Source organism: Kogia breviceps, chromosome 4 (genome assembly GCF_026419965.1).
Source record: "Kogia breviceps isolate mKogBre1 chromosome 4, mKogBre1 haplotype 1, whole genome shotgun sequence".
In the NCBI taxonomy this organism is placed as follows: Eukaryota; Metazoa; Chordata; class Mammalia; order Artiodactyla; family Physeteridae; genus Kogia; species Kogia breviceps.
The window spans coordinates 129,684,123-129,696,439 of NC_081313.1; positions in this window are offsets into that span (position 1 = coordinate 129,684,123).

Consider the following 12,317-nt stretch of genomic DNA (forward strand, 5'->3'; position numbering starts at 1 on the left):
TAGTTGTTTACAATGTTGTGTTAATTTCTACAGTATAGTGAAGTGGAGTTCCCTGTGCTATACAGCAGGTTTTCATTAGTTACCTATTTTATACATATTAGTGTATATATGTCAACCCCAATCTCCCAATTCAACCCAGCCTCTCTTTCCTGCCTTGGTGTCCATATGTTTGTTCTCTAAGTCTGTGTCTCTATTTCTGCCTTGCAGACAAGTTCATCTGTACCTTTTTTCTACATTCCACACATATGTGTTAATATATGATATTTGTTTTTCTCTTTCTGACTTACTTCACTCTGTATGACAGTCTCTAGGTCCTTCCACGTCTCTACAAATGAACTAATTTCGTTCCTTTTTATGGCTGAGTAATATTCCATTGTATATATGTACCACATGTTCTTCATCCATTCGTCTTTCAATGAGCATTTAGGTTGCTTCCATGACCTGGCTACTGTAAATAGTGCTGCAATGAACATTGGTGTGCATGTGTCTTTGAATTATGGTTTTCTCTGGATATGTGCTCATTAGTGGAATTGAAGGGTCATATGGTAGTTCTATTTTTAGTTTTTTAAGGAACCTCCATATGTTCTCCATAGTGGCTGTATCAATTTATATTCCCACCAACAGTGCAAGAGGGTTCCCTTTTCTTCACACCCTGTCCAGCATTTATTGTTTGTAGAATTTTTGATGATGGCCATTCTGACTGGTGTGAGGTGATACCTCATTGTAGTTTTGATTTGCAATTCTCTAATAATTAGTGTTATTGAGCATCTTTTCACATGTTTGTTGGCCATCTGTATATCTTCTTTGGAGAAATGCGTATTTAGGTCTTCTGCCCATTTTTTATTGGGTTGTTTGGTTTTTTTATATTGAGCTGCCTGAGCTCTTTGTATATTTTGGAGATTAATCCTTTGTCAGTTGCTTTGTTGACAAATATTCTCTTCCATTTTGAGAGTTGTCTTTTCATCTTATTTATGGTTTCCTTTGTTGTGCAAAATCCTTTAAGATTCATTATGTCCCATTTGTTTATTTTTGTTTTTATTTCCATTACTCTAGGAGGTGGGTCAAAAAAGATCTAGTGATTTATGTCAGAGTGTTCTTCCTATGTTTTCCTCTAACAGTTTTATAGTGTCCAGTCTTACATTTAGGTCTTTCATCCATTTTGAGTTTATTTTTGTGTATGGAATTAGGAAGTGTTCTAATATCATTCTTTTACATGTAGCTGTCCAGTTTTTCCAGCACGACTTATTAAAGAAACCGCCTTTTCTTCATTGTATATTCTTGCCTACTTTTTCATAGATTAGTTGACCATAGGTGTGTGGGTGCATGAATATTTCTCTGGGCTTTCTATCCTGTTCCATTGATCTATATTTCTGTTTTTGTGCCAGTACCATAGTTTCTTGATTACTGTACCTTTGTAGTATAGTCTGAAGTCAGGGAGCCAGATTCCTCAGCTCTTTTTTTCTTTCTCAATATTGCTTTGGCTATTCGGGATCTTTTGGGTTTCCATACAAATTGTGAAATTTTTTGTTCTAGTTCTGTGAAAAATGTCATTGGTAATTTGATAGGGACTTCATTGAATCTGTAGATTGCTTTGGATAGTATAGTCATTTTCACAATATTAATTCTTCCAATACAAGAACATGGTATATCTCTTCATCTGTTTGTGTCATCTTTGATTTCTTTCATCAGTGTCTTATAGTTTTCTGAGTACAGGTCTTTGGCCTCCTTAAGTAGGTTTATTCTTAGCTATTTCATTCTTTTTGTTGCAGTGGTAAATGGGATTGTTTCCTTAATTTCTCTTTCTAATCTTTCATTGTTAGTGTATAGGAATGCAAGAGATTTCTGTGCATTAATTTTTTATACTGCAACTTTACCAGATTCATTGATTAGCTCTAGTAGTTTTCTGGTGACATCTTTAGGATTTTATATGTATAGTATCAAGTCATCTGCAAACAGTGACAGCTCTACTTCTTCTTTTCCAATTTTGATTCCCTTTATTTTTATTTCTTCTCTGATTGCTGTGGCCAGGGCTTCCAAAACTATGTTGAATAATAGTGGTGAGAGTGGACATCCTTGTCTTCTTCCTGATCTTAGAGGAAATGCTTTCAGTTTTCCACCATTGAGAATGATGTTTGCTGTGAGTTTGTCGTTTATGGCCTTTATTATGTTGAGGTAGGTTCCCTCTCTACCCACTTTCTGGAGACTTTTTATCATAAATTGGTGTTGAATTTTCTAGAAAGCTTTTTCTGCATCAATTGAGATGATCATTTGTTTTTTATTCTTCAGTTTGTTAATATGGTGTATCCCATTGAATGATTTGCATATATCGAAGAATCCTTGCATACCTGGGATAAATCCCTCTTGATTATGGTGTATGATCCTTTTAATTTGTTGTTGAATTCTGTGTGCTAGTATTCTGTTGAGGATTTTTGTGTCTATATTCATCAGTGATATTGGTCTGTAATTTTCTTTTTTTGTGATATCTTTGTCTGGTTTTAGTATCAGGGTGATGGTGGCCTCATAGAATGAGTTTGGGAGTGTTTCTTCCTTTGCAATTTTTTGGGAAGAGTTTGAGATGACTCGTTTTGAGGACAGTGTACAGCATGGTGATTATAGTTAATAATATGGAACTGAATACTTGAAAATTGCTGAGAGTAGATATTAAGCATTCTCACCACACACATGTATGCACATACACACAAAATACACACACACAGGATTTAACTATGTGAGGTGATGGGCATGTTAATTATCTTGATCTTGATAATATTTTCATAATCTATATGTTAATCAAATCATCACATTGTGTACTTTAAATATATATGATTATATTTGTCAATTATTCCTCATTAAACCTGGAAAATAATAATAAAAAGTTGAAAAACCCCATTGAAATGTGCAAAGGATTTGAACAGACATTTCTCTAAAGAAGATATACAAAGGTTACACAAGCACTGAAATGATGGTTGACATCAGTAGACATTATGGAAATGCAAATCAAAACCACAACAAAATATCACTTCATACCTGTTAGGGTGTCTAAGACAGAAAAAACAGACAATAAGTGTATGCAAAGATGTGGAGTAATTATAACCCTCATACATTGCTGGTAGGAGTGTAAAATGGTGTTGTCACTTTTAAAAACTGTGTATCACTTTCTCAAACTGTTTAGCATAGTTACCATTCGATCAAGCAATTTTACTTTTAATTATATACCTGAGATAAATAGAATTATATGTCCACACAAAAACTTGAGCACAAACTTTTTCATAACAAATTATTTATAATAGACAAAAATGAAAACCAAACACATGTAATCTGATGAATGTATAACAAACTGTGTTATATCAATAAAATCGATTATTATTTAGCATTAAAAAGGAATGAAGTACTGATTTGTGCTATAACATACATAAACACTGAAAACATTGTGCTAAGTGAAAAAAGCAAACTACAAAAAAACCACACATTATATGGTTTAATTTCTACGAATTTTTCAGATGAGGCAAATGTATGGAAACAAAGTAGATTAGTGAGGGCTTATGGCTGGGGAAAGGGAGGATGAAGATTGACTATTACTCAGTAGAGTGTTTCTTTTTGCAATGATGAAATGCTCTAACATTAGATTGTGATGATAGTTGTACAACTCTAAATTACTAAAAACAATTTAATTATATATATTTTACATAGGTGAATTTACAATATTTGAATTATATGTCTGTAAACATGTTTTTAAAAATTCATGATTAAGAAAATTACAAGCCATAAACTGGGAAAAAATATATTTTCAAAACATATAGCTGACAAAGAACTTGTATGCAGAAAACATATAAAAGGTTATTCCCTAGTGTTCCAGTGGTTAGGACTCAGTGCTTTCACTGCTGGGGCCTGGGTTTGCTCCATGGCTGGGGAACTAAGATCCTGCAAGCTGGACATATTTAAAGTGATGAAGGGGAAAACCTACAACTAAGATTACTCTACCCAGCAAGGATCTTATTCAGATTTGACAGAGAAATTAAAACCTTTACAGACAAGCAAAAGCTAAGAGAATTCAGCACCACCAAACCAACTTTACAACAAATGTTAAAGGAGCTTCTCTAGGCAGGAAACACAAGAGAAGGAAAATACCTACCATAACAAACACAAAAAAGTTAAGAAAATGGTAATAGGAACATATATATTGATTACTTTAATGTAAATTGATTAAATGCTCCAACCAGAAGACATAGACTAGCTGAGGGATACAAAAACAAGACCCATATATATGCTGTCTACAAGAGACCCACTTCAGACCTAGGGACACATACAGTCTGAAATTGAGGGGATGGAAAAAGATATTCCATGCAAATGGAAATCAAAAGAAAGCTGGAGTAGCAATTCTCATATCAGACAAAATAGACTTTAAAACAAAGACTATTACAAGAGACAAAGAAGGACACTACATAATGATCAAGGGATCAATCCAAGAAGAAGATATAACAATTGTAAATATTTATGCACCCAACATAGGAGCACCTCAATACATAAGGCAAATGTTAACAGCCATAAACGGGGAAATCAACAGTAACACAATCATAGTAGGGAACTTAACACCCCACTTTCACCAATGGACAGATCATCGAAAATGAAAATGAATAAGGAAACACAAGCTTTAAATGATACATTAAACAAGATGGACTTAATTGATATTTATAGGACTTTCCATCCAAAAGCAAGAGAATACACTTTCTTCTCAAGTGCTCAAGGAACATTCTCCAGGATAGATCATATCTTGGGTCACAAATCAAGCCTTGGTAAATTGTAAAAAATTGAAATTGTATCAAGTATCTTTTCTGACTGCAATGCTATGAGACTAGATATGAATTACAGGAAAAAATCTGTAAAAAAAACACACAAACAGATGGAGGCTAATCAATACACTACTAAATAGCCAAGAGATCACTGAAGAAATCAAAGAGGAAATCAAAAAATACCTAGAAGCAAATGACAATGAAAACACGATGATGCAAAACCTATGGGATGCAGCAAAAGCACTTCTAAGAGGGAAGCTTATAACAGGACAATCCTACCTTAAGAAACAAAAAACATCTCAAATAAACAACCTAACCTTACACCTAAAGCAATTAGAGAAAGAAGAACAAAAAATCCCCAAAGTTAGCAGAAGGAAAGAAATCATAAAGATCAGATCAGAAATAAATGTAAAAGAAATGAAGGAAATGATAGTAAAGATCAATAAAACTAGAAGCTGGTTCTTTGAGAAGGTAAACGAAATTGATAAACGATTAGCCAGACTCATCAAGAAAAAAAGGGAGAAGACTCAAATCAATAAATTTAGAAATGAAAAAGGAGAAGTAACAACTGACACTGCAAAAATACAAAGGCTCATGAGAGATTACTACAAGCAACTATATGTTAATAAAACGGACAACCTGGAGGAATGGATAAATTCTTAGAAATGCACAACCTTCCGAGAGTGAACTAGGAAGAAATAGAAAATATGAACAGACCAATCACAAGCCCTGAAATTGAAACTGTGTTTAAAAACCTTCCAACAAACAAAAGCTCAAGATCAGACGGCTTCACAGGCGAATTACATCAAACATTTAGAGAAGAGCTAATTTATAAGCAACTCATGCAGCTCAATAACAAAAAAAAAACAAACAACCCAATCCAAAAATGGGCAGAAGAACTAAATAGACATTTCTCCAAAGAAGATATACAGATTGCTAACAAACACATGAAAGAATGCTCAACATCATTAATCATTAGAGAAATGCAAATCAAAACTACAATGAGTTATCATCTCACACCGGTCAGATTGGCCATCATCAAAAACTCTAGAAACAATAAATGCTGGAGAGGGTGTGGAGAAAAGGGAACCCTCTTGCACTGCTGGTGGGAATGTAAATTGATACAGCCACTATGGAGAACAGTATGGAGGTTCCTTAAAAAACTACAAATAGAACTACCATACGACCCAGCAATCCCACTACTGGGCATATACCCTGAGAAAACCATAATTCAAAAAGAGTCATGTACCAAAATGTTCATTGCAGCTCTATTTATGATAGCCAGGACATGGAAGCAACCTAAGTGTCCATCAACAGATGAATGGATAAAGAAGATATGGCACATATATACAATGGAATATTACTCAGCCATAAAAAGAAATGAAACTGAGTTATTTGTAATGAGGTGGATAGACCTGGAGTCTGTCATACAGAGTGAAGTAAGTCAGAAGGAGAAAAACAAATACCGTATGCTGACACATATATATGGACTCTAAGAAAAAAAAGTCATGAAGAGATTAGGGGTAGGATGGGAATAAAACACAGACTTACTAGAGCATGGACTTGAGGATATGGGGAGGGGGAAGGGTAAGCTGTGACGAAGTGAGAGCGTGGCAGGGACATATATACACCACCAAAAGTAAATTAGATAGCTAGTGGGAAGCTGCCGCATAGCACAGGAAGATCACCTCTGTGCTTTGTGACCACCTAGAGGGGTGGGATAGGGAGGGTGGGAGAGAGGGTGACGCAAGAGGGAAGAGATATGGGAACATATGTATATGTATAACTGATTCACTTTGTTGTAAAGGAAAAACTAACACACTATTGTAAAACAGTTATACTCCAATAAAGATGTTTTAAAAAATAAAAATAAAAATAAAAATCATCACAATAATCTCAATAGATGAAGAAAAAGCATTTGAGAAAATTCAATATGTATTTATAATAAAAACTTGCCACAAAGTGAATACAGAGGGAGCCTCAACATAATAAAGGCCATATGTGCCAAACCCATAGCCAACATAATACTCAATGATGAAAAGAGGAAAGCTTTCCCTCTATAATCAGGAATAAGACAAGAATGCCCACTCTCACCACTTTTATTCAAAATAGTATTCTATGTCACAGCCATAGCAATCAGAGAGTAAAAGCAAACAGAAGGAATTCAAATAGAAAAGGAAGAAACAAAACTATCACTATTGGTAGATAACATGATTATATATATATATATATATATAAACCCTAAAGACTCTACAAACTATTAGAACTAAAAAATGAATTCAGTAAAGTTAAAGAATACAAAATTAACATACAGAAAAATGTTGCATTTCTGTACAATAAAAACAATCTATCAGAAAGAGAAATGAAGAAAACTCATTTATATGTTCATTTAAAAAATGAAGTATCTAGGAATAAATCTAACCAAGGAGGTGAAAGACATGTCCTCTAAAAGCTAGAAGACTTGGATGAAAAAAGTTGAAGACAACACAAATAAATGGAAAGTTATGATCAGGGATTGGAAGAATAAATATGGTTAAAATATCCATACTACCTAAAGCAACCTACAGATTCAATGACATCCCTATCAAATACTCAATGACATTTTTCACAGAACTAGAAAAAATATTCTAAAATTTGTATGGAAACAAAAAAGACCCTGAATACCCAAAGCAATCTTGAGAAAGAAGAACCAAGCTGCAGGTAGTGCACACCTTAATTTCAAACTAGACTACAAAGCAATAGTAATCAAAGCAGTCTGGTAGTGGCTCAGAAACAGGCACATACATCAATGGAACAGAATACAGAGCCCCAGAAATAAACCCATGCTCCTACAGTCAATTAATCTATGACAGAGAAGGCAAGAATATACAATACGGATAAGAGAACCTCTTCAAAAATAGTATTGGGAAAACTTGAGAGCTACATGCAAAAGAATGAAACTAGATCATTTTCTTACAGCATATACAAAAATAAACTTAAAAAGAATTAATTACATAAATATAAGAACTGCAGTCATAAAACTCCTAGAAGAAAGCATAAATAGTAAGCTGGCTGACATCACTTTTAGCAATATTCTTTTTCCATCTCTCTCCTCAGGCAAGGGGAAAAAAGTAGAATAAACATTTAGGACAGCATCAAACTAAAAAGCTTTGTACAGTAAGGAAATACCAACAAAAAAGGCAGTCTACTGAATAGGAGAAGTTATTTGCAAATTATATATATGATAAGGGGTTAATATCAAAAATATACAAAGAACTCGTAAAACTCAACATTTAAAAAACCTGAATTTTAAAATGAGCAGAGGACCTAAATAAACATTTTTCCAAAGAAGACATAAAAATGGCCAACAGACACCAAAAAAGATGCTCCGCATCACTAATCATCAGGAAATGCAAGCCAAAAGTACAATGAGATATCACCTTACATCTTTCAGAATAGCTATTATCAAAGAGACAACAAATAAAAAGTGTTGGCAAGGATGTGGAGAAAAGGGAACACTCGTGCATCATTAGTGGGAATGTAAATTGGTGTAGCCAACTATAGAAAACAACAGAGGTTCCTGAAAATATTAAAAGCAGAACTTCCATATAATCTGGCAATCATACTTCCAGGTATATATTTAAAAGAAATGAAAACAGGTTATTGAAGAGATATATGCACTCCTGTGTTTATTGCTTCACTATTCACAATAGCCAACATACTGAAACAGCTGAAGACGTGTTCATTAACAGATGAATGAGGAAGATGTGGTATGTAGGTACAGTGGAATCCACTTCAGCCATGAGGAAAAAGGAAATTCCACTATTTGCAACAACATGGGTGAACCTTGAGGACACGAGTGTAAGTGAAAAAGAGACAGAGAAAGACAAATACTGTATGATATATCATGTATCTTAATTCTAAAAACACCAAACTCAAAACAACAGAAAGTGAAATTGTGGTTACCAGGGGTTGAGGAGTGGAGGAATGGAAGAGATTATGTTTAAAGGTATATAATATTTACAACTAGTAAATAAATAAGTTGGAGATATAATACACAGTATAGTGATTATAAACACAAAGCTGTATTATAAACATTACACTGCTGAGAGATTAGATCTTAATTTTTCTACTACTAGAAGAAATTATAATTGTGTTATGTGATGAGGTGTTAATTAACACTACTATGGCAATCACATTGCAAAATAAATGTATCAAATCAATACATTGTACATTTAAGGATGTCAGAATAAGAGAGAGAAGAGTAACTTTAAAAGTCAAATGGTTCTAAAAGACTTATGACCAGATAGAATATTCCCTGCCTCACAATAGATTCCAACACCCAGGCACAACCATTTTCAACTCTTTTATTTGTTTCTTCCAGAAAGATGAATAAAATTGATAAACCTCTATTCACACTGGCCAAAAACAAAGATAGAAGACAAAAGTTACCAATAATGAATGAAACAAGGGACATCAATACTGATCCCATGGACATTAAAAGGGTAATAAGAGAATACTAAGAGCTGCACCTTCATAAATTCAACAACTTAGGTGAAATGGACTAATTCCTTGAGAGACATAAACTACCAAACCTCACAAGAAAAATACAGGATGTAAGAATTCTGCATCTATTAAAGAAATTGAAATTATTAAAATTCACCATAGAATAGAAACAAAATGCCAGGCCCAGATTGCATCACTGGTGAATGCTACCAAACATGTAAGGAAGAAATCATTCTAATTTTACAAAGCTCTTCCAGAAAAGTAAGTCAGACTTTCCAATTTATTTCATGAGGGCAGTGCACTCCAATACCAAAGCCTGACAAAGAAAAGTAAACACAATTACAACAGAAAACCATAAAGAAGTAATTTATCTATATATATATATATATGCATATATCTGCAAAAATAATGAATACAAGGTTACATACACAATTACAGCAATATATGGAAAGAATAATACATCACAACCAAGTGAGATTCACTTCAGGAAAGCAAACCTGTTTGAACAATGGAAAAATCAATCATAATTTCACTAGATTAGCATAATAAATAAGAAAACCATATGATCATCTCAATAGATGCATAAAAATCTTTCAATAGTATTTATCATTTATTCATGATAACAGCTTACAGAAACTAAGAAGAGAATTTTCTTAGCCTAATAAAAACCATTTATATTAAAAAACACACACACACCCCGCCACAGCTAGCATCATTCTTAATAATGAAAGACTGAATGCTATTCCCTAAGGTAAGGTACAAGACAAAAATATCCTCTCTCACCACTCTGATACATAATATTGAAGTCCTAGCTAGTGCAATAAGACAAGAAAAAGAAAGATATACTTGTTGAAAAGGAAAAAATAGGAATGTCTCTGTTCACAGGGTGTAATATTCTGCATTAAAAAATCCCAACAAATGCACAAAAATCTCCTAGAACTAATAAGTGAGTGGAAAGGTCGCAAAATACAAGATCAGTATACAAAACTACTCCTATATTCCAGCAAAGAACAATTGAAATTTGTTTTTTTAAAAAAGTATCATTTATAATAGCACTAAATAAATACTTAGATATGAACAACAAAATACATGCAGGAGATATACACTGAAAACTACACAACACAGATGAAAGAAATAAAAGAAGATTCAAATACACGTAGAGACATATTGTGTTCATGGATTGACAGCCTCAATAGTGTGATGTCAGTTTTCCTCAGTTTGATCTATAAATTGAAAAAAATTCCAATCAAAATCCCAGCAAGCTTTTTTCATAGATATTGACAAGCTAATTCTACATTTATACAGGAAAGACAAGAGGAACAGAATAGACTAAACAATTTGAAAAAGAAGAATAAAGTTTGAAGGCTCACACTGTAAACTTATCCTATTCCAAACTTGCTAGAAAATTTCCATAATCAGGACACTGAGGCATTGAAGGATAGACCTACAGAACAATGGAATAGAATAGTGAGGACAGAAATTAACCCAAAAATAATCACATAATTTTTTAACAAGTTGCTAAGACAACACTCAATGGAAAAACGAATGCCTTTTCAACAAATGTTGCTGCAACAAGTGAATATCAATATGGGAAAAGATGAACAAATTAACTCATTGACAGGAAAAAAGTAGTCAATAAAAGGGAGAAATTGAGGGAACCTAATGGAGCCCCAGATTCGGAGGGAAGTATGGTGATTACCTTACCAGTTTGCCTGCATTCCCCTCCTCATTTGTTCCCTGGAGACAGGTTTATAATGATAAATTTTTCTCTCCCAAGTTAATTTACCTGTGGCTTACCTCCTAATAAATTCTGTCACTCCATGGAGCACTTTCACTGCACCATACTCCTTTCATGTAAATATTAAATCATCCCAGGACTTGTATTCCCTAAAAGGTCCTTGAGTGGGTAAGTTGATCTCCATTTTGAAGGTAAAGGAAAGTGCTTCTCAGTAATTTGCCAAAGGTCAGACAGATAGAAAGCAGCACAAACATGATCTCTGCTGACCCTCAGACTCAAACCTCCACCTGTCCACATGGCACCTCCACTCAGAGTTCCAAAGACACCTCAAGTCTAACAGTCCTTTTCTTAGATATTGACTCTTAATTCCCCAACCCCACCCCTATCCCCAGGTCTACTCTCCCAGAGACTTCCCCATCTCTTTGAATGGTACCCCACTTACTTAGTTGCTCAGAAGGAATCATCAGGTGATTCTTATAGTCTCCCTCTAACATCCTCTTCTAGTTAGTCAGCAAACCTGGCAGGTCTATCTTCAAAATACATCCTGAAGCCAGTTTCTTCTCACACTGTCTGTCTCTCTCACTGTTGTCCAAGCCACCATCATCGCTAACAAGAAGGAATGAATGATCACCTTTAGGTGCTTTGGACCTATCCTTTCAGCCTCCACTGTAATCTATTTGCCAAGCCTAAATTTAACTCATGCCTAACACCTTCAGTGTTTCCGTCATATTTAGAATAAATTCTGAAGAAAAACCATGCCCACCATTGTCCTACCTTCCTGTTTCCTGATTACTCCTAAGCCTTCATATCCTACCACTCTCCCATTGGTCACTAATCCACCACTGGGGCTTACTACCTACTCAGTGGACATGGCAAGTTCCTCCCATTTTCACAACCTTACATTTGCTGTAAGAGTGCTGGGGGCACTCTTCCAACTTATATGTACATTTTTTGTCTCTGCTCAAGTGTCAGGTATCCAGGAAACTGTACCATTCACAACATGCTTTTCAAAAGTGTCCCAGTGCAGAGAACCAATTTGTATCTACTAGACACTGATTTGGGAGAGAAGACAGGATAAGAACTGTTTTACCACTAATCCAGCAGTAAGAAGACAGGAAGATGCCTTCAACCAGTAGCCCTGAGAGGCAGGGATGAGGAGAAAAGAGGGGCTTCCCTTTCTCAGTAACACCAACCCTCTAGTGGTCATGAAAAGGAGTTTTGTGCTCACAAGGTAAGACACACGGGGACCAAGGAAGTGGATGGCACAATGAGGTGGTGTTTCAGGCTATGGGCTGCAGGCTGCT